Here is a 27,173-nt window from a genome sequence, read left to right as displayed (position 1 = left end):
GCACCTTGTCCCTATTCATTCAAAAAATATTTTTCTGGCTTCAGCACTTAGAACCCGAGCTAGACCCAAGGCTCTCTGGATAAGGTCCAGGTAAACCACCCGGAGGGCGCTCCTCTTCTCCGGAAGCTTGTGATGGAGGCCTCAGGAAAAAGCAGACAAGAAAACGCTAGCAGGCCGGCAACAAAATCGAGATAATTACCACCTCTAAAGAAAGAGCTACTGAGTCAGAGAGGACTTCTGGTTTTCCAAAATAGGCCGGGTCCTGTCTGTTTTCTTGCTTTGCCTCTGGTCGGTCAAGAGTCGGAAGGAATGAAAGGCTTCAGGTAAGAAAATTTCCTTCCACTTTCCCTGTTCATTTGCAGGCTCTCTTCCTGATGAACGGTTCCATTCTGCAAGAATCCTTTCCGAGAGATTCTAATTGAATCTGAATTAAGAGGCTGTTTCTGTATTCTCTTAACTTTAGACATACCTGCCCCACACGTACATAGCCTGTTTGTTGTCAACAGACATCCATCTCCAAAGTAGCTCTGAGAATACTTTAAATCCATGGATGGACAGAGTTTAGGGTGGGCGTGAGGAACAGCCTGCAGTGTAAGGGCAGAGCTTGGGAGAAGGAGGCAGGGGGCAGGCGTGCAGGATCTTGCAGGTCCCTTCAATTGTGCTTGCAATTTACTCTAAGCAAAGGCCACTGGGTGTGTTTCTAGAGGACGTCATGATTTGACTTGCAGTTTTCAAAGATCAGTTTCAAACAACTGCAGGGGGGTCAGCAGGAGAAACACCAGGTGGGAAGTGACTGGTGAACTTGACTGTTGAAAAGATAAAAGGATAGAATGGGAGAGAGGTGGCTTGTGACTGGAATCCCAACATTTGGGAAATGGAGGCAGGAAGACTGCCACGAGTTTTAAAGAAAGTTAAGTTAAAACAGTAAGTTTGAGGCTAACCTGAGCCACAGTGTGAAACCTCTTTGACTCTGTCTCTCTGTCTCTCTCACACACACATACACATATACACACATACACACATACACACACATACACACACATACACACACATACGAAAGAGAAAGAGAAGGATGGATCCAGGAAATAGAAACACTTTTTTTTTTTTTTTTTTTTTTTTTTTTTTTTTTTGGTTTTTTCAGACAGGGTTTCTCTGTGTAGCCCGGGCTGTCCTGGAACTCACTCTGTAGACCAGGCTGGGCTACGAACTCAGAAATTCGCCTGCCTCTGCCTCCCAAGTGCTGGGATTAAAGGTGTACACCACCACCCCCAGCTAGAAACACCTTTAATAAATTAGATGCCCTGTGTAAGAAAAGGAGAGATTTAAGCCTTTGGTCCCTGAAAAGTGGAGAAGTCGTTTTGGTCAATCACAGCATTCATAACTTACTTTAGAATACTTCAGGGGGCTGAAGAGATACCTCAGAGGTTAAGAGCACTGGCTGCTCCTGCAAAAGTCCTGATTCAGTTCCCAGCACCTTGGTTGCTCACGATTGTGTGTCCTCTTCTGGCCTCCATGGACACTGCAGACACATGGTGCACAGACATACATGCAGGCAAAATACATGGTACTCAGTAGGTGGATCTCTTGCATTTGAGGCCAGCCTGGTCTACAAAGTGAGTTCCAGGACAGCCAAGGCTACACAGAGAAACCTTGTTTTGAAATAAATAAATCCCGAGATGAGGAGCTTGAGGCAGGGAGCGACTGTGCGGGAGGGGGAGTCTTTTTTTTTTTTTTTTTTTTTTTTTTTTTTTTTTTTTTTTTGGTTTTTCGAGACAGGGTTTCTCTGTGTAGTCCTGGCTGTCCTGGAACTCATTCTGTAGACCAGGCTGGCCTCGAACTCAGAAATCCGCCTGCCTCTGCCTCCCAAGTGCTAGGATTAAAGGCGTGGGCCACCACCGCCTGGTGAAATAAATAAATCTTTAAAGCAATTCTTCAGTACCAGTAGGGTGGCCCACCCCTATAATTCTATCCAATCTGTAGGCAGAAACAGGAGAATTGGCTCCAAGTTCAATAGCTAGCCTATTCTACATGGTAAGTTTCAAGCTGGTCAAGGGTACAAATGAGAAACTGACTCAGAAACAGGGGATAGGGGATGGTTCAGTCAGTCACAGTACCTGTCAAACATGAGAACCTGAGTTTAGATCCCTAAGTAAACAAAGTCAAGTCGAAGCACACACTATAACCCCAGCACTGGGGACATAGAAAAATACAGATGCTGGGGCTCACTGGCCAGCCGAGGCTCAGTAAGAGACCCTGACTCAAAAAAACAAAAAACAAAAAAAACAAAAACAAAGGCGGTGGTGGCGCACGCCTTTAATCCCAGCACTTGGGAGGCAGAGGCAGGCGGATTTCTGAGTTCGAGGCCAGCCTGGTCTACAGAGTGAGTTCCAGGACAGCCAGGGCTATACAGAGAAACCCTGTTTCGAAAAAACAAAACAAAACAAAGAAGCAGAGAGAGGCTGAGGAAGACATCAACTCCTGGCATCCACACAGGAGCACAGGCATTCGAACATGATATAAATTCTCACACACACCCCCTAAGGTTCATCCCTGACAGCCTATGAATGCAAATGTTCACTCTGATCCCTACAAACTTGGGAACAGGTTAGCCCAGAGTTCTGGAGTCAGGAAATTCTAGCGATGGGCCCCAGGATACATGGACTGACAACACCGCCTCCACCACCACATACCCGCCACCCATGATGATGATGATCCTGTGTGGCTTCCCCCACCACTTTGAGAACGCTCACTCATGAGCTACAAAGTTGCGCAGTCCACAGAATTAACTAACTACTAACCGAAGTGGCAACAGCTTCCCTGAGACAGAACCCAAGCAGATCTCAGGGCAACCCAAAGACTGGGAAGAGTTAGAGGTTCTCGGGCAGGGAGCCTTATCAGAGCAGAGGAACAATGCAGGGCTTGCCTGGATCAGCTTCTTGAAGGCGTGGCTCCTGGAACCCAGGGGAAAAAACAAGCCTTATCTTGAAGAGAGGAAGTTTGAAGCAAACAATTGGGTTCAGGCCCTGAAGTAGGGAACTGAGTGTGAGTAAAAGTAATAAGGGGTTGTTTTCCTTTTTGCACTTATTTATTATTATATTTATTACTTATTTATTATTTATCTAATGAGTATATGTGCACTTCTCATGCAGAGGTCAGCGAAGCAGAGGGCACTGTCTCCTCTGATTCAGCAACGAGTGTCTTTACCTTCTCAGCCACCCAAGAACCTAGTAGAGTTGCTTTTCTAAAGATTTATTTATTTTGCTTATATAAGTACACTGTAGTTTTCTTCATACACACCAGAAGAGGACATCAGATCCCACTACAGATGGTTGTGAGCCACCATGTGGTTGCTGGGAATTGAACTCAGGACCTCTGGAAGTGCAGTCAGTGCTCTTAACCACTGAGCCATCTCTCCAGCCTGATCCAGCCCGAGAGTTGCTTTTCAAAGCTGAGCTTTGGATAATAATGAAAACAGCAAGGATGACAATAAGAAATAAATAATAAACGGTGTGTGTGTGGCGGCTCCCAGGAAGAATATATTTAAAGTTGTGGGTCTTGGGTAGGCAAAGCAGCATGGGAGAGATAGACAAGGCAAACCACCTGGAGAGGTTGAGTCACAGTAGAACATCCATGACCCTGAAATCAAGACCATACCAAGTCACTGGGACCCACACAGTCCCTTGCAGAATTGACGGTTTTTGTCATATGCCTGACCTCATGACAGGTCTGACAAGCCCATATAAGGTCAGAAAAGGAACTGAAGGGACATTGAGCGTGCCTATACTCCAAGCCTCCTGAAAGGCTGAGGTTTAGAGGATTGTTCTCAAATTCAAGGCCAGTTTGGCTATTCAAGCCCCACCCAAAAAGGCTGGTGGAAGGGTGCTTATTTAGCTTTCAGAAGGTCTTGCATGCATTGCTAGTACAGAAAAAGAAAAAAGGCTCCTTCCTTCCATTACAGTTCACCCAGAAGATGGCAGTTGGGAGGGGCTGGGAGGTGCTGGACTTGTTCTTGCAGATGACTCTGGTTTTTCTAGCACTCACATGAAGGCTTACAACCATGTACATGCCTCCACCAACACCAGCCGTGCACATGGTGCACAGACATACTTGCAAGCAAAACACTCATATACATACAATAATACGAATAAATATTAAAAAGATTTTTTTAAAAAATTGTAAGTCAGAGCTCAGTAGCATGCATGAAGCCCTAGAGTCCATCCCAGCTCCAATAAAGCCCAGTGTACCTTTAATGCCAGCACTCAGGAGAGAGAGGCAAGCAGATTTTTGAGTTCAAGACCAACCTTGTCTATATAGAGTTCCAGGACAGCCAGAGCTACTTATTGAGACCCTATCTCAAACAAACAAATGAAGAACAATAGGTGTATTAGTTCTCTAGAGTCACAGAACCTATGGAATATCTCTATATATTAAGGGGATTTATTGTGATGACTTGCAGTCCAACTAACCCAACAATAGGCAGCTGTGAATAGGAAGACCAAGATCTAGTAATTGCTCAGTCCCACCGGGCTAGTAGTTTCAGCTGGTCTTCTGTATAAGCTGGAATCCTCAAGAAGTAGGTTCCAAGGCCGGGTGGTAGTGGCGGACGCCTTTATACCAGCACTTGGGAGGCAGAGGCAGGTGGATTTCTGAATTCAAGGCCAGCCTGGTCTACAGAGTGAGTTCCAGGACAGCCAGGACTACACAGAGAAAACCCTGTCTCAAAAAAATCAAAACAAAACAAAAAAAAAAAACAAAAACAAAAAAAAAAAAAGTAGGTTCCAACAGATGTGCTGGCAAGTAAGTGCAAGCAGGTGAAGAAGAGTGAGTCTTCTCCTTTCAATGTCCTTATGCAGGCCTCCAGCAGAAGGTATGGTCTAGATTAAGGGTATGTACCACCATTCCTGAATTTGGAACTTGCTCTGTCCCAGGTTGGCCTTGAATTCAGAGAGCTGCTTGCTGGGATTAAAGGTGTGTGTACTACCTTGCCTGGGCTTAATCTTTTCATATCTACTATGCCTCAAGATCTGGATCAAAATTTTGTGTGTCATCTCTAGTCAAGATCTGGTCAGAAACCTGTGTCTTCCAGCCTCTAGACCTGGATTGCAGCCGTACCCTCCATTTCTGACTGAAGTTCATTCCAGATGTAGTCAAGTTGACAACCAGGAATAGCCATCACATCAATACACAGCAATACCTGTAGCTTTGGGGAGGCGGGGGCATGAAGTTCAAGGTCTCAGGGCACAGTGGTGCATGCCTTTAATCCCAGCACTCAGGAGGCAAGGCAAACAGACCTCTGTAAATCTGAGGCCAGCCAGGTTGACATAGCTAATTCTAGTTGAGCCAGGGCTACATAGAGATACAGTATCAAACAAACAAACAAAAAACTTGGGCCTGGCTGTGATCCAAGAAAATTGTTTTACATGGAAACAGGTAGTGCCAGCCCAAATGAGGAAATAATTCCACAAAATGTCCACCTGTACAATGGAATACTACCTAGCAACCCAAAGGATGATAGCTGTAGATTCAGATATAGATATAGACAATATGGATGAATCTCTTGGCAACCATGTGGGGTGGGGGCTAAACTCACTTGGGATAGGGTATGTTCTGTGACAGAGCATGACTTTAGCATGCAGGAGGCCCTGGCTTTAAACCCCAGCATGACCTACACATAAAAAGCCAAACACTGTGTTTCCAATAATATGAACTGCTCTTGTTCTGGGTTTTGGTGAGTTTTTTTGGTTTTGGTTTTGTTTGTTTTTTTTATTTTTGGGGTTTTTTTTTTTTTTCCCTGTTTTTGTTTTTTTTTTTTTTTTGAGACAAGGTTTGCCTCTAAGTGCTGGAATTAAAGGCATGCACCACCAATTCCTGTTTGGTCTTGGTTTTATGAGTCAGGGTCCCTTGTGTAGCCTAGTCTGGCCTCTTACTTGATGTGTAGCCAAGGATGACCTTGAACTCCTGATTGTCTGTCTTCTACTTCCCCAGTGCTGGGATTACTGGGATCCATCTCACGCCTAGACTGTTATTTTCACTGAAGGTAAGCTCATGCTATTTAACTCAGGCTGATCTCAAATGCATAGTGGGTGTCCTCTATCAGCTTTCTAAATGCAAGGGATTGCAGGCATGCGATGTAGCTATATGGATAAGTGTGTCCATGCATGTGCATGCATGCAGGTGTGGGTATGGTGTGTACGGATATGTGTATGTGTATGCATTTCTGTTGTTTGTTTGGGGGGGGTTGTTTTTATTTTGATTTTTATTAAATGTACTTATCCACTTTACCTCCCAATATCAGCACTCCCAAGCCCCTTCACAGATATCCTTCCCCCATTCCTCCCTCCCTATCTCTTTTGAGAAGGGGAGGCTCCTCTAATCATCACCCTCCTCCCCATTATCCCTCAAGATTTACCACCCCACCCACCCCATCCCTACCCACTCCACCACCCCGGGCACATCAATCACTGCCCATCCTCTCCCACTGAGGTCAAGATGGCCCAGTTGGGGGAACAGAATCCACAGGTAGCCAGGCAACAGATTCAGGAACAGCCCTGGCTCCTGTTGTTGGGGAATTCACATGAAGACTAAGCTACTCATCTATGTGCTGGTAGCCTGGGTCCAGTCCATGCATGCTCTTTGGTTGGTGTATTTGGTGTTTGTTTGTTTGCTTGTTTTTGGGTTTTGTTTTAAAGACAGAATTCTTATAGAATCCCAGGCTAGCCCCACACATTTATTATGCTGGCCAGGTGTCCTGGAGCTTCTCATCCTCCTTGCCTCTACCTCCCAAATGCCAAGATTATGGGTGTGTGTCAACCAACTGGTCTCAACAGTCTTTTCTGTTTGTGGCTGAGGCTGTAGCAAGTTGGTAGACAGAGCTTGGGGAGCCCTGGGTTCCATCCCCAGCACCAGCATCAGCACCACAGACACCCATGTCGGTAGTACACTGCTCTGGAGGCAGAGGAACGGACTCAGCTCAAAGGCCTATGTGGGATATGTGAGAACCTATCTCAATTTAAAAAAGAAAAACGGCTTGGTTGCTGGAGTTCTAATTCAGTGGCAGAACACTTGTCTAGCATAGCTGAGTCCCTGGGTGCAATGTCCAGTGACAGTGTACTTACACTGGTGACTTAGTCAAATCCAGAATACAAGTAGGTATAATTTAACTCACACACATGCTCTCTCCCTCCCTCCCTCCCACAATCTCCCCCTGCCCCTTCCTTTCCCTCTCAGCACTGAGAACAGACAGAACGCAGGGTCTCTTTCTCCACTAGGCAAACAACCTAGTACTGGGCCACAGCCCGAAGCCTGCCTTTAGGATTTTTTGTTCCTTTTGAGACAGGGTTTCATTATGTACCCTTGGCTAACCTGTACCTTACTATATAGACCAGGTTAGCCAGAAACTCTTACAGATCCATCTGCCTCTGCCTCCAAGCACTGGGATTAAAGGTGTGCTCCAACTTTCCCTACCCTGCCTTTAGGACTTTTGACAAGACCTCAAATAACCTTGTTAATATTTATTTAATTTTTTTTCTAGCCGGATATGGTGGCATATGACTTTAATTCCAGCACTTGGAAGGCAGAGGCAGGTAGATTTCAAAGTTAGAGACCAACTCTACAGACTTCCAAGACAGCTAGGTCTACAGAGAAACCCTGTTTGTCATATATATATATGTGTGTGTGTGTGTGTGTGTGTGTGTATGTATGTATATACATACATATATGTGTGTATACATATATATATGTGTGTGTATATATACACACACATATATACAAACACATACATATACATATATACATATGTATGTGTGTATATATTTTTATATATATGTGTGTATATATGTATATATCTTCAAATTAATATATTATATGTTAATATTATATATAATATTTATATATATTCAAATTAATTCACCTTATGGCTTAAATTTCTTTTGAAAAGAAATTTTGCAGAATGTAGTAATACATAGTTGTGACTTCAGCATTCAGAGGGCAAAGGCAAGAGGAAAGATCATACCAAGACTCTATCTCAATCTCAAAACATCAACAACTAACAAAAATCGGAAAGAGATGGTTTAGCGGTAAAGAACACTTGCTACCCTTGTGTAGGACCTGAGTTCAGAGCCCAGCATCCACATGGCGGCTCACAACTGCCTATAACTTCAGTTCCGGGTAATGTAGTCCAGGGAATATACATACATGCAGGCAAAATACACATACACCTAAAATAAAATAAATATTAAAAAAAAAAAAAAAAAAAAAAAAAAACAGAAGAGAGAAGAGGAGGCTGGGAGCGGAGGTACAAGTAAATGGACCTCCATAGATGTGCGTTCATCCTGATCTATATAGCTGATTCCAGGCCAATCAGGGCTACATAGTGAGACTTGTCTTAGGAAAACAGAAGAACTGAACCTGTCTTCTTACTCAATCGTGGTTTCCCTGGAGGCTGAGACAATGTCCGGAAGCACTCTGACCTCTTGCTGCCCAGAGGGAGACCTGGAAATGCACATAGACCGACCTTCCTGAAACCAGAATCTGCACTTTACAAAGATCCTCCCTGGTGACTCACAAGCAAGTGGCCTCTGCGAATCAGGAGTAAAACACTAAACGCAGAGGACAAGTGTTGCCCTCCTTCAGGAATCAATGCTGGAACCAAAGAGAGCCAAGCAACGCTGCGGCCCAGCCGCAAAGCATGCTGGGATTGGTAGATGTCCATCTGGTTCCTCGAAATCAAAGCTGCTGGTGATATTGCGGTTTTCACAGTTCTCCGTCTCCCTCTCCTCTTTCTCCCTCTCCCTTTCTCCCTCTCCCTCTCACACAATTTTACATATTTTGTTCATGTGTTCAAAGGGTGTCCATAGGAATGCCTTGGTGTACACGCTCAGGTCAGGAAAAGCGGCACTTCAGGCATCGGCGCTGTCCTTCCATCTTGTCGATCTCCAGGATAGAACTTGTTGTTGGGTGCTGGGAACTGAACTTGGGTCTTCTACAAGAACCACAAGCCACTGAGCCTTATCTACTTTCCAGAACCTTATCTACTTTTTTTTTTTCCCAGACCTAGTCTCACTATGCAACTCTGGCTATCCTGGAACTCACCATGTAGAGCAGGCTGGCTTTGATCTCACAAAGATCCAGCTGCCTCTGCCTCCTAAGAGCCACTACCCTCAGCTCCCTCATCTACATTCTTAATCTGTTTGGATTAGAAAAAAAAAAAAAATCACTTTGGGTTCAAAGGGTCGAGATTAGCTTTGGCCAGCCTGAGTTTTATACTTTTTTTTTTTTTTTTTTTTTTTTTTGCATAATGATCAATCCAGAGACATGCTTGTGATTTTGCTTTGTTGATTTGGTTTTGTTTGAGATGGGGTTTTGTGTATGCTAGGCTGCCCTCAAACAGCAGGTAGAGGGTGAGTTTGAACTTCTGATTCTCCTGCATCCACCTCCCAGTGCATAGCCACACCCAAATTCCCTGGGGCCAGGGCTTGAGCCCAGGGCTTCATGCTTTCTAGGCAAGGTCTCTAAGGACTCAGCTCTCTTTGTTTTTCGTTTGTTTGTTTGTTTGGTTGGTTGGTTGTTTTCTTCGAGACAGGGTTTCTCTGTGTAGCTCTGGTTGTTCTGGAACTCACTCTGTAGACCAGGCTGGCCTTGAACTCAGTCCCAAATGCTGGGATTAAAGGCTTGTGCCACCACTGCTCTCTTTGGTTTGTTTTGCCTGAGATGAAGTCTCAGCCTAGAGTTACTCTGAATTCAATATCCCTGAGATTATGCTGTATATCAGCTGCTCAAAGGCATTTCTGACCGTTAAGCATAAGATTACATTTCTCCTTAACAATGTTTCTACCTTCTTGTGTGTGTGTGTGTGTGTGTTTTTTCTTTTTCTTTTTTCCAGACAAGGTTTCTCTGTATAGCCGTCCTGGAACTCACTCTGTAGACCAGGCTGGCCTCAAACTCAGAAATCCACCTGCCTCTGCCTCCCAAGTGCTGGGATTAAAGGCGTGTGCCACCATGGCCTGGCTGCTACCTTCTTGTTTTCTGTTATTCACTAGTGAATTTATACAACTACATATAAGTTGAGGGATATAGAGCTAATGGTTTTCAAGGCCAGCAAGAAGACACAGAGGATGGACTTGCTTGCCAGCTGCCTAACCACCTGAGTTTGATCTAAGAGTCCCACAGGGCAAAGAGGGGTCTGAGTCTCTAAAGTTTGTCTCTGATTTCCACTTGCATACCGCGGCAGGAGCATGCCGTCCTCCCACCCCCCCACCCCTCCACACACACTAACAACAAATACAATGTAATTTTTTTAAGTTTCAAAATACATTGCATCAGTTGGTGATTCAAGCCCAATAGTAAACGTTTTTAATCTCCACACTGGGAAAGGAAAGGAGGCTCACTTAAAGGTCAAGAAGGAAAAGGGAAAGTGAGCCTGGGGAGGAGCTCAGTCAGGAGCCTGCCAGTGACCACGCCCTAGAACCAGGTGCGACAGAGAAAGCCCCGGGGAGGTGGAGGCGAGGTCAGGAATTCAGGGTATTCTTTAGCTACGAGGCTAGTTTAAGACTAGCCTTGAGATGGGAGACCAAGGAAACAAAAAGAAAGAAAGAAGGGAGGAAAGGAGGTAGAGGAGAGGAAGGAGAGAGAAAAAGGAGATAGAAAGTTAAAGCCAGCGACCAGGAGCCAGTGAGAAGTCTCAGCAGGCTCACTCCCAAGTCTGAGATCCCTCCCTTGGACCCATCTGGTGTTGGGGAAGACCTAATTCCTGAAATGTTGGTCCTTTTCCAGTTCCACTTACACACACACACACACACACACACACACACACACGAACAAATGACTATTTGACTAAATAAATAAATTCAAATGTCAGAGGGGGGTTAGTGGGAGGGAGGGAATGTTTCTCTTTGGAGTGCTAGCTAATAGCTGACATTCACTGCCAGGGGCCAGGTCACATGCTGCCTGTGACTCTAACCCCGAGGCTAAGGAAATACTGTCCACTGGTGACTCAGCTAACCGGAAGCCAAGTTTGGGAGTGTTTGTTCAGTTTAGCTGTACTCTAAGAACCATGGGTGGTGGGGCCCTATCCTCAGTGTTGCACACACATACACACACCAGACACACACAAGCAACCCCCACCAGACACCACACATATACACACACTCCACATACACCCATACCCTATACACACACACCTCACACAGCCCACAGATAGGACATACACACACAAACTACATACTCCATAGACACACAACACATATGCATCAGATATAGAACCCTCTCACACAAACCACACAGGCACCGTATACTCCATCCATATACACACCCCACACCCCACATCCATACACACACACACCAGACACACACCTCACACACCCCAGATAGCACACACACAAGCCAGACACACCACACATACATTTATATACAAACCACACACCCCAGACACACCACACATACACACAGAGCACACACATACATACTCACACACAAACCACACACACTCTCTCACAAACCATACACACACAAAATAATTTAGGAGTCCGAGTTTTGTTTTGTTCCATAAACGGTGCTTGGACCGACTACAAATAACATGAGCTCTGTCCCGGACAAGGATGCCAGGTGACTTTTGGTGAATTTGTGAATTCAAGAAAAGGAACATGGGTAATGGGCTGCATGATAGAGCTTTCATTAGGGTAGGAAAGGCCTGGGGTTCATTTTCAATACTAAAAAAAGATACATGAGCTGTGTGTGGTGTTGCCTACCTTTAATCCCAGCACTAGGAAGGCAGAGGCAAGGGGATCTCTGTAAATACAAGGCTAGCCTGGTCTACATAAATTCCAGGACAACCAGCTACCCAGAGAGACCCTGTCTCAAAAGAAAAGAAAGCAGCTCTCAGCTACTTGACCAATGAGACTTGTGCTTGGTAAATCACCATCAGAGAACTGGCATCCCCTCCCCTATCCCCCTCCCCTCCTCTTCCCTCCCCTCCCAGTTGAGCCTTCTATTAGAACCCTGCAGCAAGTAAAGCCCACACTTCAACCTTTGCATAATGGGCGTTTATCTCTTGCTCCAGTTGCTGGCCAGCCAGCAGCCAGTTGATTGACGGCCCTCCTCAGTCCCTAGGGGCCTCTTGTGTGCTCTGAGTAGTGGCAGGGGAAGAGAGGGGAGGAGGCAGTAGGCCCCAGATTTCTGGCACACCACGCCAAAGGAGCTTTTGTTTAGAAGGGCAGGACACTGGGCAGTGTCTCCTTCTAGGATGCCATAGACCTCCAAAGTCTCCAAAATCCCTGATACAAAAGGGCTTTCTTTTGTTTTTTAACTAGCCAGTAACAGGGTCTTGTGGTGCAGTACAGGCTGCACTCCCAAATGCCCAGCTTTGAGTTCAATTTTCCTTTTTTTCTTTCAGTCAAGGTCTCTATACAGCCCAGGTTGGCCTTGATCTTACAACAGTACTCCTACCTCAGCCCAAGTGATGGAGTTTCAAGCAGGAGGCACCATATTCATTTTGATGGCTTCTTGATTCTCTGAAGACTTGGACTAAGCAGAGAAACAACAGCTTTCACAAGTGTCCCTGAGATCTCTCTCCCTCCTCCCGGCCCCCTTCCCCCTCACATGCTGAGAATAGAATCCAGGAGCTACAGAGATGACTCAACTGTTTAGAATATGGGCAGGCTACTGTTCCAGGGGACCTGAGTTTGATTCTCAGGACCCACATGTCAGCTCATGACTCACAACTCCAGTTCCAAGGGATCTGACGCCCTCTTCTGGCCTCTTTGGGCAACAGGCACATATGTGGCACATATACATATAGGTAGGCAAATCATTTATTGATAGATTGACTGGGATTAAAGGTAGTGTGTGCCATCACTGCCCAGCCAAAACACTTAAATCTTAATTAAAAAACAAAACAAAGAAGCTGGGCAGTGGTGGGCGACACATGCCTTCAACCCCACAGCCAAGGCTACACGGAGAAACCCCGTCTTGAAAGCAAAGAAAGGGAGGGGAGCTGAGAGATGCTTTAGTGGTTAAGAGCACTGGCTGCTCTTTCAGAGGACCTGGGTTCAAGTCCCAGCATCCAGGGGAATCCAACAGCTTCATACAGACATACACACAGGCAAAACACCAATGTATATGAAATAAAAATAAATTATACGCCGGGCAGTGGTGGTGCACGCCTTTAATCCCAGCACTTGGGAGTCAGAGGCAGGCGGATTTCTAAGTTCGAGGCTAGCCTGGTCTACAGAGTGAGTTCCAGGACAGCCAGGACTACACAGAGAAACCCTGTCTCGAAAAACCACTAAATAAATAAATAAATAAATAAATAAATAAATAAATAAATAACCAAAAAAAGTGGAGGCCAGGGCCCTGAGCATGTTCTGCCACTGGACTTCCCCTACAGCCAGGAGGTCAACTTGTACATAACCAAGAATAAGTGTCAGCCACTCCTATTACCATGATATTTATCTCATGAGACTCATGAAATAATTTTTGTTTGTATGACTGTTTTTTTTGGTTTTGTGTTTGTTTGCCTTGTTTTTGAACAGGATCTCACAGTGTGGCCCTGGCTGACCTGAAACTTACTAGGTACACCAGGCTAGCCCCAAAATCCCAGAGAGCTACCTACCTCTGCCTCCCATTACTGGGATTAAAGGTGTGCTCACAGCCTGGTTTAGGTAATAATTTCTCCCACTTCCTTCTTTTGTTTTATGATTTGTTGAGTCTGAGTCTGGCTGCTTAGCCTAGGCTCCCCCACCAAACTTTTTCTCCCCCCTGTCTTCTAAGTCCTGAGGGTCTAAGGCTGGACCATCAGAGCAGCCATATTTCGGTAAGTTGTTTTTTGGTTTTGGATGGAAGGGACTTGGGGGTAGGACAGCAAAGACAATGAAGAGCTACACTCATTCTGTGAAAATCCTGGCACCCTTAAAAAATGACAGAGCCAGGTGGTAGTGGCTCACGCCTTTAATCCCAGCACTCTGGAAGCAGAGACAGGATGATCTCTGAGTTCAAGGCCAGCCTGGTCTACAGAGTGAGTTCCAGAACAGCCAGGGCTACATGGAGAAACCCTGTCCCCAAAACATTTAAAAACATTGTTTTTAAAAGGACAAAAGAAAAAAAAAGTAGAAAAAAAGGCAGATAGTATACAGTATGACTCCAGAAAGGTTATACAGTTAACTTTTTTTGAGACAGGATTTCTCTGTGTATCCCTGGTTGTCCTAGAACTCACTCTGTAGACCAGGCTGGCCTCAAACTCAGAAATCCGACTGCCTCTGCCTCCCAAGTGCTGGGATTAAAGGCATGCACCACCACTGCCCGGCTATACAGTTAACTTTTAAGGATAGGTCATTGTCATGGTGGGCTGTAGCTCAGCTAAGGGTTTCGTCTAGCATGTGGGCCCTGGGTTCCATCCCCAGCACAGCCTCATGGGTGGGATTGCACACCAGCAATCCCAGTGCTTGGGAAGTGGAGGCAGAACAATCTGAAGCTCAGGTATAGCCTTGGTTATATAGAGAGTTCAGATCAGGCTGGGCTACAAGAGCCTGTCTTAGCCAGGCAGTGGTGATATATGCCTTTAATTCCCTCATTCCAGAAGCAGAAGGAAGGAGATCTTTGAGCTCAAGGCCAGCCTGGTCTACTGTTAGGCGCCATAAGAACCTCGCCCCAAGATGGTGATGGCTGCCCGAGAGTGATAAACAAGTCCTTATTAGGTGTGAAGGCTGTGTGCTTCAAGGTGGCCTGATCTTACGCAAAGGTCACGAGCCTATGGAGAGATGATTCGTGGCATGAGTTCATGGGCTCCTGGCAGGGTTTATAAGATGTGCCTGGGAAGGGCTCGCGGGCTCGCCATCTTGACTACCAATCTCTAAGCATCCTGAGTAAACTGCTGTGAGAAGGAACCGGTTGTTCCATGTCCTGCTGGTCAGGGTTGGCGAGGCACAGTCTACAGAGTGAGTTCCAGCACAGCCAGGGCTACCCAGAGAAACCCTGTCTTAGGAGGGAAAAAAAAAAAAAAGCCTTCTCAAAATATTCACAAAACAACAAGAAATTTAAGAAGCACAGTGATGTAAAGACCCAGGCAGGATGTCTTGCTCTCACATCATAGAATTGATCCAAATCTGGAGAAGGCATGAGGCCACACAGTAAACAGAACATGGGTTGCCTCCTAGGCCTGCTGCAATTCAAGCCCAACTTCATTCATGTGCTGTGTGTCTCAAGGTAAGTCCTGTCTCCCTCTAAGGAAAGAATGAGACAGTACATACACAGACACTAGAATACAATGGATATCCAATAATGATTTTTTTTTCTTTTGTTATAGAACAAGGTCTTACTCTGGAATTCACTCTGTAGTCCAAGCTGGTCTCCAACTTGTGACAATCCTCCTGCCCCAGTCTTCTAAGTGTTGGGATTACAGGCACACCTAGCTAAGCAGTAACTACTTCCTTCATTAAACAAACCTCAGTACAGTATCCTCTATAAGTAGAGAGTAGGGAAGGAGGAGGGGCATCTGGTTTATCCTAAATCATAGAGATTTCTGAATTGGTTGTTTTGCTGTTATTGCTAATTCCTAGCTGTAGCTGAGCAGTTGACAGGGGCAGTGGGAATTGAAAGATGGCTTTGTTTTTCCTGGCATGTTAAGAAAGAACATGAAAGGAAGGGGGGAGAGCATTTCATCAGTCCCATGGCTTAAGAAAAAAAAAAAAGACCAAATGAGTCAATTAGCCTGTGAGGAGGCTCCAGGCGTGTGGGGAAGGCTCTCCTGCCAGGGCGATCACTTTCAGAGGCGCCTAGTCAATAGCAGCGGACTTTCACCTGCTCCGTGTCACACAGTGTTTAGATACACATTACAGTGTGCAAACAGCCTTTTCTTTCTCTGCCACTCATCTGAGCCTGAAGTTCAATTCCAGCAGCTTAAGTCTGCAAAGGAGCTTTGACAAAAAGGCTGGGCTGGAAACCTACACCTTCCTCGGGCAGGGCAGGTCCTCAGCCAATTTACCCTGGACTTTGTACAGCATCTTAAACAGACAGGAACTTGTAAGACGGGCCTCAGGGCCAGGGGATGGAACTTGGTTTTTCTTTTCTGTGTTATGTAGCGGTGGTTGGCCTTGGTTCCTGAGTGCCGGTGTTAAAGGCATGTTACACTGCAACACAAGGGCTTGGTTTTGAGAAACCTGTTACTTAATACAATCAAGAGCATCTTCGTTTTAAAAACTAATAATAAAGTGTAACAGTGTTGGGCTTAGTCAGTAAAGTGCTTGCTGCACAATCGTGGAGACAGGAGTTCGAATCCCCAGCACCACATAAATGGCAGACAGGCATGGCAGCCGGTCTCCAACCATATCACTTGGGAGGCAGAGACAAGGAATCCTTAGAGCAAGCTGGCTAGCTAGACTAGCCAAATCAGCAAGTTCTGGGTTCAGGTGAGAGACCCTGCCTAAGTACAGGAGAGAGGAAACAAACAAAAAAGACACTTGCTGTCACCCTCGGACTTCTACAGACCTGCACATACACCCACACACACCTGTGACACGTACTGCCATGCACCTACAGACACCATAAATACACATGCAAAAATTTAAGACATAAAAATAAGACAAAAAAGTTTTAATACATTATTGTGGCTGTCTAGACTGCTCACCCAGAAAAGCTATTTGTTGCACAGGCTTCAGTTGGGTCCCTGGAACCCACACAATAAAAAAGAAGTAGGATCAATTCCCAAAAGCTCTTCTCTGACCTCCACACATACCACGCCATACACACATTAATATAGAAAACACCAGGCAGCCAGGCTTAGTGGTGCACACAATCTCAGCACTCAGGGGGCAGAGGCAGACAGATCTCTTGAGTTCAGGGCCAGCCTGGTCTACATAGTGAGTTCCATGACAGCCAGGGCTATACAGAAAAATCCTGTCTCAAAAAAACAAAAATAAAAACAGATAGATAGATAGATAGATAGATAGATACATAGATACATAGATTGATAAATGATTGATAGATTAAATAAACAAACAAGCAGTCATGGTAGCATATACCTTTAATCTCAGACTTGGGAAACAGGGACAAGTAGATCTCTGAGTGCAAAGCCACCCTGCTCTTCAAAGTGAGTTGCAGACCAGCCAGGGCTACATAGTGAGACCCTGTCTCAAAAAAAAAAATTTTTTTTTTAAAAAGTATAAAATGGTAGTCTAGTACAACTACCCATGGCCTCAAGATCATTGGGGACCAGGTACACATTGAGTCCCAAGTGAACCTGAGCTACACAGAAAAAAATTGTGACACACACACACACACACCCCAGGGGAATGCAAAGGTGCCAACTGGACACTTCCTACTCCTGTTGTGGTCTGTAGCCAAGTCCAGGGACCTGAGAACCTATGAGGATTATGCTGAAGGTCTCTGTACATTTCACAAGGAAGAAACCCGCACTGTCATGGCTGCTGGCATCTGTCCTGATCTTGTCATCCTGGATTCCTTAATGACACAGGAGGTGGAGGTGATCAGGATCTCCAATGGTAGTCAGATGGTGTTGATGCATGCCGTTGAGCCCAGCACTCAGGAGGCAGAGGCAGGCAGATCTCTGAGTTCCAGGCCAGCCTGGTCTACAGTACCAAGTGAGTCTCAGAACAGCCAGGGCAGAGAAACAAAAACAAAAACAAAAAAATGAATGGGATCTAATCTGACCACAGAGGTCACACAGTAGGACTGGAGTGGCCCAGACTCCAACATGTCCTTCAGTAAGTAACCCATCAAGCCTTTGCTTCCTGTGTCATGCTCCTCTGGGTTGTGCCAGGGTGTGCTGTGTTCTTGGGTTGAGTAGACAGGATGGCACCTCATATCACTTTGTCTTCACTCACTTTGATTTGTTGTTTGAGAAAGGGTCTCTTGTAACCAAGGCTGGCCTCAAATTCCCTAAGTTCTTGAGAATGACTTTGAACTTCTGATTCTCCTGTCCCTGTCCTGAGATTGTTGAGGTTATGGTCATGAGTCACCCCCACAACTAGTTTATAAAATGCTAGCGGTGGAACCCAGGGCTTAGCAGGCAGGCTACCGGAACTCCACCCTGAGCCTTCTCTTCCTTCCTCCTCTGGTTTTTGGTCTTAGAGGTTGGGTCTCTCACTTTGCACATGCTAAGCAAGTACTCAACCAGTGAGGTTTATCTTCAGTCCTTGTGTTGAGATTAGGCCTCACAATGTAGCCCAGGCTAGCCTTTGACTCCTGAAACCTCAGGCTTCAGAGTGCTAGGATTACAGTCATTTGCCACCACACCCAGTTCCTCATCTTTATTTTATGGTAAACAAACATACCAAAAAACAAACAAACAAACAAACAACAACAAAAAAAAACTATGGGGGTTGCTCAAGAGATGGCTTAGTGGTTAAGAGCACTGGCTGTTCTCCTGGAGGACCTGGGTTCAACCCCCCAGTGTTCACATTGTGGATCTCAAGCTATAACTCCATTTCCAGGTCCTTTACTACACCCCTTTGGACTCCTCAGGCACCAGGTATGCATATTCTGTACATACATACATGCATGCAAAATACTTATACACATAAATTTTAAAAAAGCAAACTTTTTAAAAAAGGAGCTGGGGGAAACAACATATGTGGCAGAGTGCTTGCCCATGCGTAAGCCCCAGCCCCACACCAACAGGATGTGGTGGTGTGTGGCTGCCATCTTGTTTTGAAGGGTGGCTACATTGTAAGTTTGAGGCCAGCCTGAGCTACATGAGACCCTGTCCCAAGAAACAAAACAAGGGCTGGAGAGATGTCTCAGAGTTCAGGACCTTGCATTGCCCTTGTCAAGAGAACCCAGATACGCCTGGCAGTGGTGGCGCACGCCTTTAATCCCAGCACTTGGGAGAGGCAGAGGCAGGCGGATTTCTGAGTTCGAGACCAGCCTGGTCTACCGAGTGAGTTCCAGGACAGCCAATGCTATACAGAGAAACCCTGTCTCGAAAAACAAAACAAAACAAAACAAACAAAAAAACCCAGATACACAAGCAGGCAAAACATCTATACACATAAGATAAAAATAGCAATAAATTTGAAAAGTTTTCTTAAATTTTTTTAAAAAAGAAACAAAATATAAGTTTCAGGACATTAAATAACCAGCTTGAATATCACACAGCTAGGGCTAGAGATGTGGGTTAGAGGCACAGCGCTCACCTGCCTTCTAAGTACTTCTGGTTTGATCCCCAGTATGGCCATGAAAAAAAATCACAGCTAGGAAGAAATAAGTCCTCAGTCTGTAGTGTTCATGTCTTTGCCATTTTCCATAGAACCAGACACATACTCAGTGCCTGAGACACAGAAGTTGTCTGAGATGCTAATGTCACCTGCCTTCATCTAGCCATGAGAAATGAGAAATGCCTCTGATAGAGAAACAGGAGCCACAGTAGGATAGGACAAACAGAGGGGCTGAAATTTGACTTTTTCAGAAGCAACAGTGGAAACTTGCTGGTATTTTATGAAAGAAGAAAAAAAAAACAGTAAATGGACATGCATGTACTTTGTACTTGGAGTGCAACGGAGAGTAAGACGGGAGATTTTTAGTTCAAGGCCATTGTGAGCAACACAGTAAGTTAAAAAACAAAACATGCCAGGTGGTGGTTAATCCCAGCACTTGGGAAACAGAGGCAGGTGAACTTCTGTGAGTTCGAGGCTAGCCTGGTCTACAGAGCTAGTTATAGTACAGCCAGGACTACACAGAGAAACCTTGCCCCAGAAAAACCAAACCTGCCAGGCGGTGGTGGCGCACACCTTTAATCCCAGCACTTGGGAGGCAGAGGCAGGCAGATTTCTGAGTTCGAGGCCAGCCTGGTCCTCAGAGTGAGTTCCAGAACAGCCAGGACTACACAGAGAAACCCTGCGTCGAAAAAAAAGCAAAAACAAAAAAACAAAACAAAAAAAGAAAAAGAAAAACCAAACCAAAAATAAACAAAAACAAAACAATAATGCAGAGGTGGGCAGATATCTGTGAGTTCAAGGCCAGCCTGGTCTACACCTTGAATTCTAGGCCAGCCAGGGCTACCTAGTGAGACACTGTCTCAAAACAAAACAACAAAACAGAAAACCACTCCAAAAGCATCTGCAGACTAAAAATTGGGACAAAGGAGGTTTTGTTTTATTTTTCACATTAAGAAGCTGCAAGGAAGATAAATAAATAAATAAATAAATAAATAAATAAATAAATAAAAAGTTGGTTTGTGGATTTGAAAAGCCTACGGGAAGATAATTAGCTGGTGGTTGGCACCCTCCTTTGAACAATGGTGCGGTCTCCAGATTGACGCACACAGTTCAGAGTCCAGCTATGGAAACAGTCGCCAGGGGCAGCTCTCAGTACTTTCCCACTGTAGCTCCTGGAGATTGGAGTCAGCGGAGCGAGCACCCCAGTAGCCTGGGGGGAGGGGGGAGGGGGGTTGTGGGGAGTCACGTTGCCTTGGCTTCTTCTGATTCTCTGAGAACTTGCAAGGGCTTCACAGGATTGTGGAGAGGCCAGTTAGGCACGCGTAATTTGATTTTGGAGGGGTGGAACTTTTGAGGTCTTTTAAACCTGCACAGGAAAAAAACAGAAAAAGAAAACTAAGCCTTTGAAAATGAATGGACGTATCAGTGAATCAGGATGCACAGGAGTCCCTCCAGCTTGGAGCACTGCTCTTGGACATATCAGATGCTCAATAAATTAATAAAGTTGTTGACTTGAATGGGAGTCAGTTGGACTCCTAAAAGAGGACAGATTTCTCTGTCTTTCCACGCAGCCCAATTCTTTGATCACATCAAGGCCTCTGGCCAATGCTTTGCCTGAATCCAAGAACTGGGTTCCTGTCTGCCTACAGTAGTCAGCTCCATTCACTCAGTCTCCCACCATTCTTTGGAAAGAAGCACTCCTCTTCCTCCTCCTCCTCCTCCTCCTCCTCCTCCTCCTCCTCCTCCTCCTCCTCCTCTTCCTCCTCCTCCTCCCTCTCCCTCCTCTTCTTCCTTTCCTTCTCTTTTTGAGGCAGAGTCATCCTATGCAACCCTGGGCTGGCATGAACTCACTGTGTAGACCAAGCTGTCCTTGAACTCACAGAAATCTGCCTGCCTCAGCCTCTGCCCCCTGGGTACAGGGACTAAAGGTGCTTGTCACCAAGGCCGGCCACTTTTCTTTTCTTTCTTTTCTTTTTTAATAATTTTTTTTTAAGATTTATTCATTTATTTTATATGAGTACACTGTAGCTGTCTTCAGACACACCAGAACAGGGCATCAGATCCCATTACAGGCCAGGCGGTGGTGGCGAGCGCCTTCAATCCCAGCACTTGGGAGGCAGAGACAGGCGGATTTCTGATTTCGAGGCCAGCCTGGTCTACAGAGTGAGTTCCAGGACAGCCAGGACACAGAGAAACCCTGTCTCGAAAAGAAAAGAAAATCCCGTTACAGATGGCTGTGAGCCACCATGTGGTTGCTGGGAATTGAACTCAGAACCTCTGGAAGAGCAGTCAGTGCTCTTAACCACTGAGCCATCTCTCCAACCATCTCTCCAGCCCCACTTTTCTTTTTTAGGATCTCAACTCTTCTGATCCAAGTATGAAGTGCCACTTCCAATCACCTCCCCTTGTCAAGTCTGCAGAGAGACCGGGCCAAAACGGCTCAAGTCCAATCTGCTTCTGTCCACGCTCCTCCTACTGTTACTAGACTGTCTCCCTGTCCTCTCCCTCGTTCTCTTACTCTGTATAGTGTGTGTGAAGGGTTATTCACTGAACCTGAAGCTTACCCATTAGGCTAGACTGGCTGTCCCATGAACCCCCAGAACCTTCTTGTGCCTGCCTCCCCAGTGATGAGATTGCACGTGAACTCTACGGTCAGTTTTTTTTCCCCATAAGTCACGTGATCTAAACTCGGGTCTTCATGTTTCCAGGGAACTTGGGAGCTCCTTTCATGGGTTCTTAGTCTCCTTGATAAAAATTTTTAAAGAATTTGCAAAGACTTAAGGACCAGCTTGTTAAAGAGTCTGGGAGAGTTTGGAGGGGAGGCAAGCTGTAAATCTTGGCGGCTGCCAGGAGGAGGCAGGAGGAAAGGAGAGGAGAGAAAGCCACATCTTTAAAATTAGAGCCCAAGAATGCTGGGCCGTGGTGGCGCATGCCTTTAATCCCAGCACTTGGGAGGCAGAGGCAGGCGGATTTCTGAGTTCGAGGCCAGCCTGGTCTACAGAGTGAGTTCCAGGACAGCCAGGGCTACTCAGAGAAACCCTGTCTCGAAAAAAAAAAAAAAAAAAAAAAAAAAAAATTAGAAGGCTGGCAGGCTCCTGGCAGACCTGAGGTCTTCAGGAAAAGAGTAAAAATGTCCACAGAGTCAAGAAAGGAGACACTCAGACTGTCTCGAAAAACCAAAAACAAAAAAGCCAACCTGGCGTACACAATATAGTATAACAGGAGTATATAGTAAGACCCTGTAACCTACATCTTGCCTCTGGTTGTGTGCTACCGAGCATCCTCCTCTCCTTCCTCCTCCTCCTTTATTCCCAACAGGCTGGACTATGCAGTTCAGACTCACTTTGTAGCCCAGGCTAGACTTGAATCTGCTCTAAACCTTCTGCCTCTGCTTCTCCTGCCCACTCCCCACCCCCATCTTTGCTATGTAATCCCAGAATGATCTTAAGCTAGAGATTCCCAATCCTCCTGGTGCTGGGACCACAGGTCCAGCAGATTCCATGGATTTGTTGGGCAAATCCTAGAAACAGAATTGTTGGGTCAGAAGGAAATCTCATTTGTCATTTTGACAGAATTTGTCACACATCAACTCCGGGATGATTACATAGATTTACATATCTTCCTGCCAGCAGAGAAAGAAAGCAGAGTGCTTCTCAGAACAGGCGCTGGCTGGCTGCTATCGGACCTTGTGATCTTTGTCAAACTGGTTAAATAATATGCCGCTATAATTTTCCTTTCCCTCTCTCTCTCAGTGCAAGTGGATTGGTCCCCTAGAGCTCAGATGACAGATGACCTCAAACCTGATGACATTAAACCACAGAAATGAGCCCTTTTGCAGTTCTGGAGACAAAAGACAGAAATGAAGGTGTCTGCAGGACTGGGCTGCCTGAACACTCTGGGGAGATCACCTCTGTCTCTGGAATTTGCTAGAAATGTTGGTAGTCTGGGTGTATTGATTCCTCAAGCCCCAATTCCCGCCACCCATGGCTTGGCCTCTTTCTTCCCCAGGCCTCTCCCCTGTGTGTCTGTGACTCTCTGAACTTTATCTTATTGAGACAGGATCTCACTTTGCAGCCCAAGCTACTCTGGAACTACCTGTCCTCCTGCCTCAGCTTCCTAAGTGCTGAGATGACAGGGCTGACCCCCCTTCCCCAGCCCAGATGTGTAATGCCTGTGCTTTTGTATCTTTTTTTTTTTTTAATGGCAGATTGTCATGTAGCTGAGGCTAGCCTCAAACTCTATGTTGTGGAAGATGACCTTGATTCTGACCCTCCTGCTGCAAACCTCTCTAGTGCTGAGATTACAGTGTTTGCCACCAGGTTTATTTTATGCCTCTCCAGAGATCAAACTCCTGGCTTTGTGTGTTGAAGACGTGCATTCTACACCTAAGCTACATCCAACCCCCAAATGCCTCTTGTCTTGTAAATTCATCTGCCATGTTGGATTTAGGGCTCCCCTGGTTCAGCATGGCTGACTTTAACTTGGCTGCCAGCTGCAAAACTTCTTCTATTTGCAGAGCTTAAATGCACAGACTCTCAGAAGAGATGAGTTTAAGAAAGAAACTGTCTGCCTTTCTTCCGTGGATGAGGCTGAAATGCCCTCACTTCTTGCAAGTGGACATGTTCACCAGCGTTCCACTGCAGGGACACACAGTAGAGGTCTCCCTTCTGGAAGATCTGCATCTTTCTCCCAGCCTAAGATGCAACTCAAGACAGTGCTCCTACACATCTGACCCAAGCACAGTGCAGAGGCAGCCTGATGTGATCCAACAGAGACTCACCCGAGAAAGCAGGTCTGGACATTCAGACAGAACCAAGAAGACGCCATGCACTTAAGAGTGACAAAATTTCCAAGACAAAAATGGCCAAGTTCTTCACTACTCTTAGCATTTCTTTTTCTCGTTTTTAAATTCTTCTTTCCTGTGCATTGGGGGTTTTCCTGCATGTGTGCCTGTGTGAGGGTGTCAGAGCCTCTGGAACTGGAGTTACAGACAGTTGTGAGCTGCCATGTGGGTGCTGGGAATCCAACCCAGGTCCTCTGGAAGAGCAGCCTGTGCTCCTAACTGCTCAGACATCTTTCCAGCACCTCTTAGCTAACATTTCTGAGTGAAGCCCTTTAAACCTTTAAAGATATGGAGGTGTGTCAGGTGTGTTGGCTTACACCTATAAGTCTCACATTTAGAAGGCTGAAGCAGGAGGATTGCTGTGAGTTTGAGGGAGAGAGAGAGAGAGAGAGAGAGACAGAGACAGAGACAGAGACAGAGACAGAGACAGAGACACAGAGAGAGACAGAGGTAGCCGCCTGTGGCCACGGATCAACTGGGTTTGCCTGAAAGGGGGATTGGGATGACAAAAAAGGGGGACAGAGGGTGAGAAGAGATGAAGCCAAGACAAAGTTCTCTGATCAAGGCTCAAAGTTTAATGTTCAGCTCTCAATTTAAAGGAGAAAGGCCCCACCAGAACCCTTTCAGGTTTAAGCCGGAGATGGGTGGGATAATCCATTCTTGGTCACCTTGAGATACCAGAGATATCTCAAAGCAAGCCCAGGGGCAGTTCTTCTTCTAGGTTCCCTGCAGTCAAGGTGGGTAACTCCACCTAGATCCTATCACTTGGTCTGTTGTGTGGTAAACAAGGTCTTTCAGGCCTGCTCCAGGCTGGGGGAAGGGCAGAGAGAGAGAGAGAGAGAGAGAGAGAGAGAGAGAGAGAGAGAGAGAGAGAGAAGAGGCACAAGGCTTTCAAGCTAAGAAATGTGGAAGATAGAGCAGAGCCAGATAGTCTGACAAGGGGTCACTCCACTGAGCATCCCAGATAAGCAGAGAGAAGACACAGGTTTTGTTTGCTTTAGAGCAGAGCAAATGGAGGTTTATTTAAGTAAAGTAAGAAGAGGCAAGAAAGGCTGCGAGGTTTCTGGTTGTTTCTCTGTACGTATGTGTGGCTGTGTTTGTACACATGAGTGCTTGGCTAGGGAAGGTCAGAAGGGGTCAGAACCCCTGAGACTGGAGCTATGGTGAGCCACCCAAAGTGCCTGTTGACCTGGAAGAGATGTGCCTGTCTCTGCCTTCCCTATGGCATTAATTACAGGCACGAGCCACAAAACAGCCACACATGGTGGCAAAGGCAAGAGGGCCAGGAGTTAAAGCCTTTCTTAGCTCTGTCTGGAGACTTTAAGACCAACGGAGGCTACGTGAGACTCTTTTTTTTTTCTTTCTTCTCTCTTTCAAAACACTAGGCATTGGTCCAGGAAGCTGGCTAAGGGTGGAAACATACTTGCTGCGGAACCTGGCCAGCTGAATTCAGTCCCTGGGACCCACACGGTAGGAGAGAATTGATTTCCACACGTTTTCCGAGTGTTACATGCACACTGTAGTGTGTGCGTGCGAAAACACACGCATATAAATTAATAAATGCGTGAAACAATACGCATTAAGTATAGTATACCACTCTGTGCATTTCAACAGGTTATCTAGGCAGCTGCGCCCCGACCGCGCCTTCTCCCTGTGCTCCACTTCCGCACCCCTCTAACTTTAACCCCGGTCACTGTCTCGACGCCGGAAGATGAAGTAGCCATAAATAACTCTTCTGTGAATTCTTCCACAGGAAGTTCAGCCTGATCTGATCCTGCTTGTCAGCGATGAAGGGAAAACAAACTGTCAGGAGGCCCACCCCAGGGTTTCTCGGACAGAGAGGACTGAGGAGGCGGTAACAGTTCTGAGGACCCTTCAGTGTTACCGGAAAAAATAAAACTGTGAAGGCTGGCAGGCTGAGCAATGCCCCTGCGGGGTGGAAGAGAGATCCTGATTTCGATACTAGAAATCACATTAAAATGTATAATTTGGGGCTGGGCAGTGGTGGCGTACGCCTTTAATCCCAGCACTTGGGAGGCAGAGGCAGGGGGATTTCTGAGTTCGAGGCCAGCCTGGTCTACAGAGTGAGTTTTAGGACAGCCAGGGCTACACAGAGAAACCCTGTCTCCAAAAAAAAAAAAAAAAAAAAAAAGGATAATTTGGGCTAGCAAATGGCTCAGTGGGTAAAGGTGCTGGTTTGCAACCCTGCTAGCCCAAACCGAGTTGGATTCCAGAGTCCCTTTACCCTAAAGGTGGAGCTCTGACTTCTGTAAGTTATCTTCCGACTGCTACATGCATGCTGCACGACTCTTGAACACACACACACACACACACACACACACACACACACTATATATATATATATATATATATATATATATATATATATATATATATATTTATTTATTTCAGGATAACCTGGGCTCTATAGAGAGACTTTGTATATATATACATATATATGTATATATGTATATATATACAAAGTATATATATATTACAAGTTATATATATAAATATTTATATTTTATATTAAAAAAAATATATATATATAGTGTGTATATATATCATGTGATACCCTTTTGACTATAAGTCCTTTTTTTTGAGACAGGTTCTCATTTTTCATGCTGGCCCAGAATTCACTATGTAGAACAGGCTAGTCTCTAACTTGTAATAATCCTCCTGCTTCAGCCTCCTGTGTGCTAGGATTACAAGTGATTATCACTCCTGGCTATAAATTCTTTAATTGACCTTGGTTAATTGGCTTAAGTAGACCATTTAAGAAAAAAGCCTTCCATTTTTCTTTTTCTTTTTGAGACAAGTTTTCACTCTGTAGCTCAGGCTGGCTTCAAACTTGCTATGTAGCTGAGGCTGGCATGGTGATCCTCCTACCTCTGCCTGCTGAAGACTGGGATTATATAGTCAATCAGTTCTGGGTCTTGTATTGTGTTAGGAAGGAGGAAATGACAGAGGTAGACAAACAGGTGTTTCCAGAATTGATCTGTCAAGGTGAAACCATGGCTCCCAAAAGCCAAGGAGTCCTGGAGACAAAATCAACTGGTACTCAATGGCTTGGTGACTCTGTTAGCACTGTGCTCTAATCAACTGAGGTAACCGCCAGACATGGTAACTCTAGGGAAGTCGCTAAGCTTCCTTGTGCCTCAGATTTC

At 45.6% G+C, this 27,173-nt stretch overlaps 1 long non-coding RNA gene across 1 annotated transcript; it reads left to right on the top strand.

The window, feature by feature from the left end:
• The first annotated feature begins 134 nt into the window (after positions 1-134).
• LOC143441508 (uncharacterized) lies at positions 135-26,150 on the top strand. Its single transcript, XR_013108993.1, has 3 exons — positions 135-323; positions 5,986-6,037; positions 22,916-26,150. It is a non-coding gene; the product is annotated as an uncharacterized LOC143441508 (long non-coding RNA).
• Positions 26,151-27,173: the final 1,023 nt, after the last annotated feature.

The sequence above is a fragment of the Arvicanthis niloticus genome, chromosome 2 (assembly GCF_011762505.2).
Source record: "Arvicanthis niloticus isolate mArvNil1 chromosome 2, mArvNil1.pat.X, whole genome shotgun sequence".
NCBI classification, from domain to species: Eukaryota; Metazoa; Chordata; class Mammalia; order Rodentia; family Muridae; genus Arvicanthis; species Arvicanthis niloticus.
The sequence above is the reverse complement of the archived record's forward strand: the minus strand, read 5'-3'. Positions and strand labels throughout refer to the sequence as shown.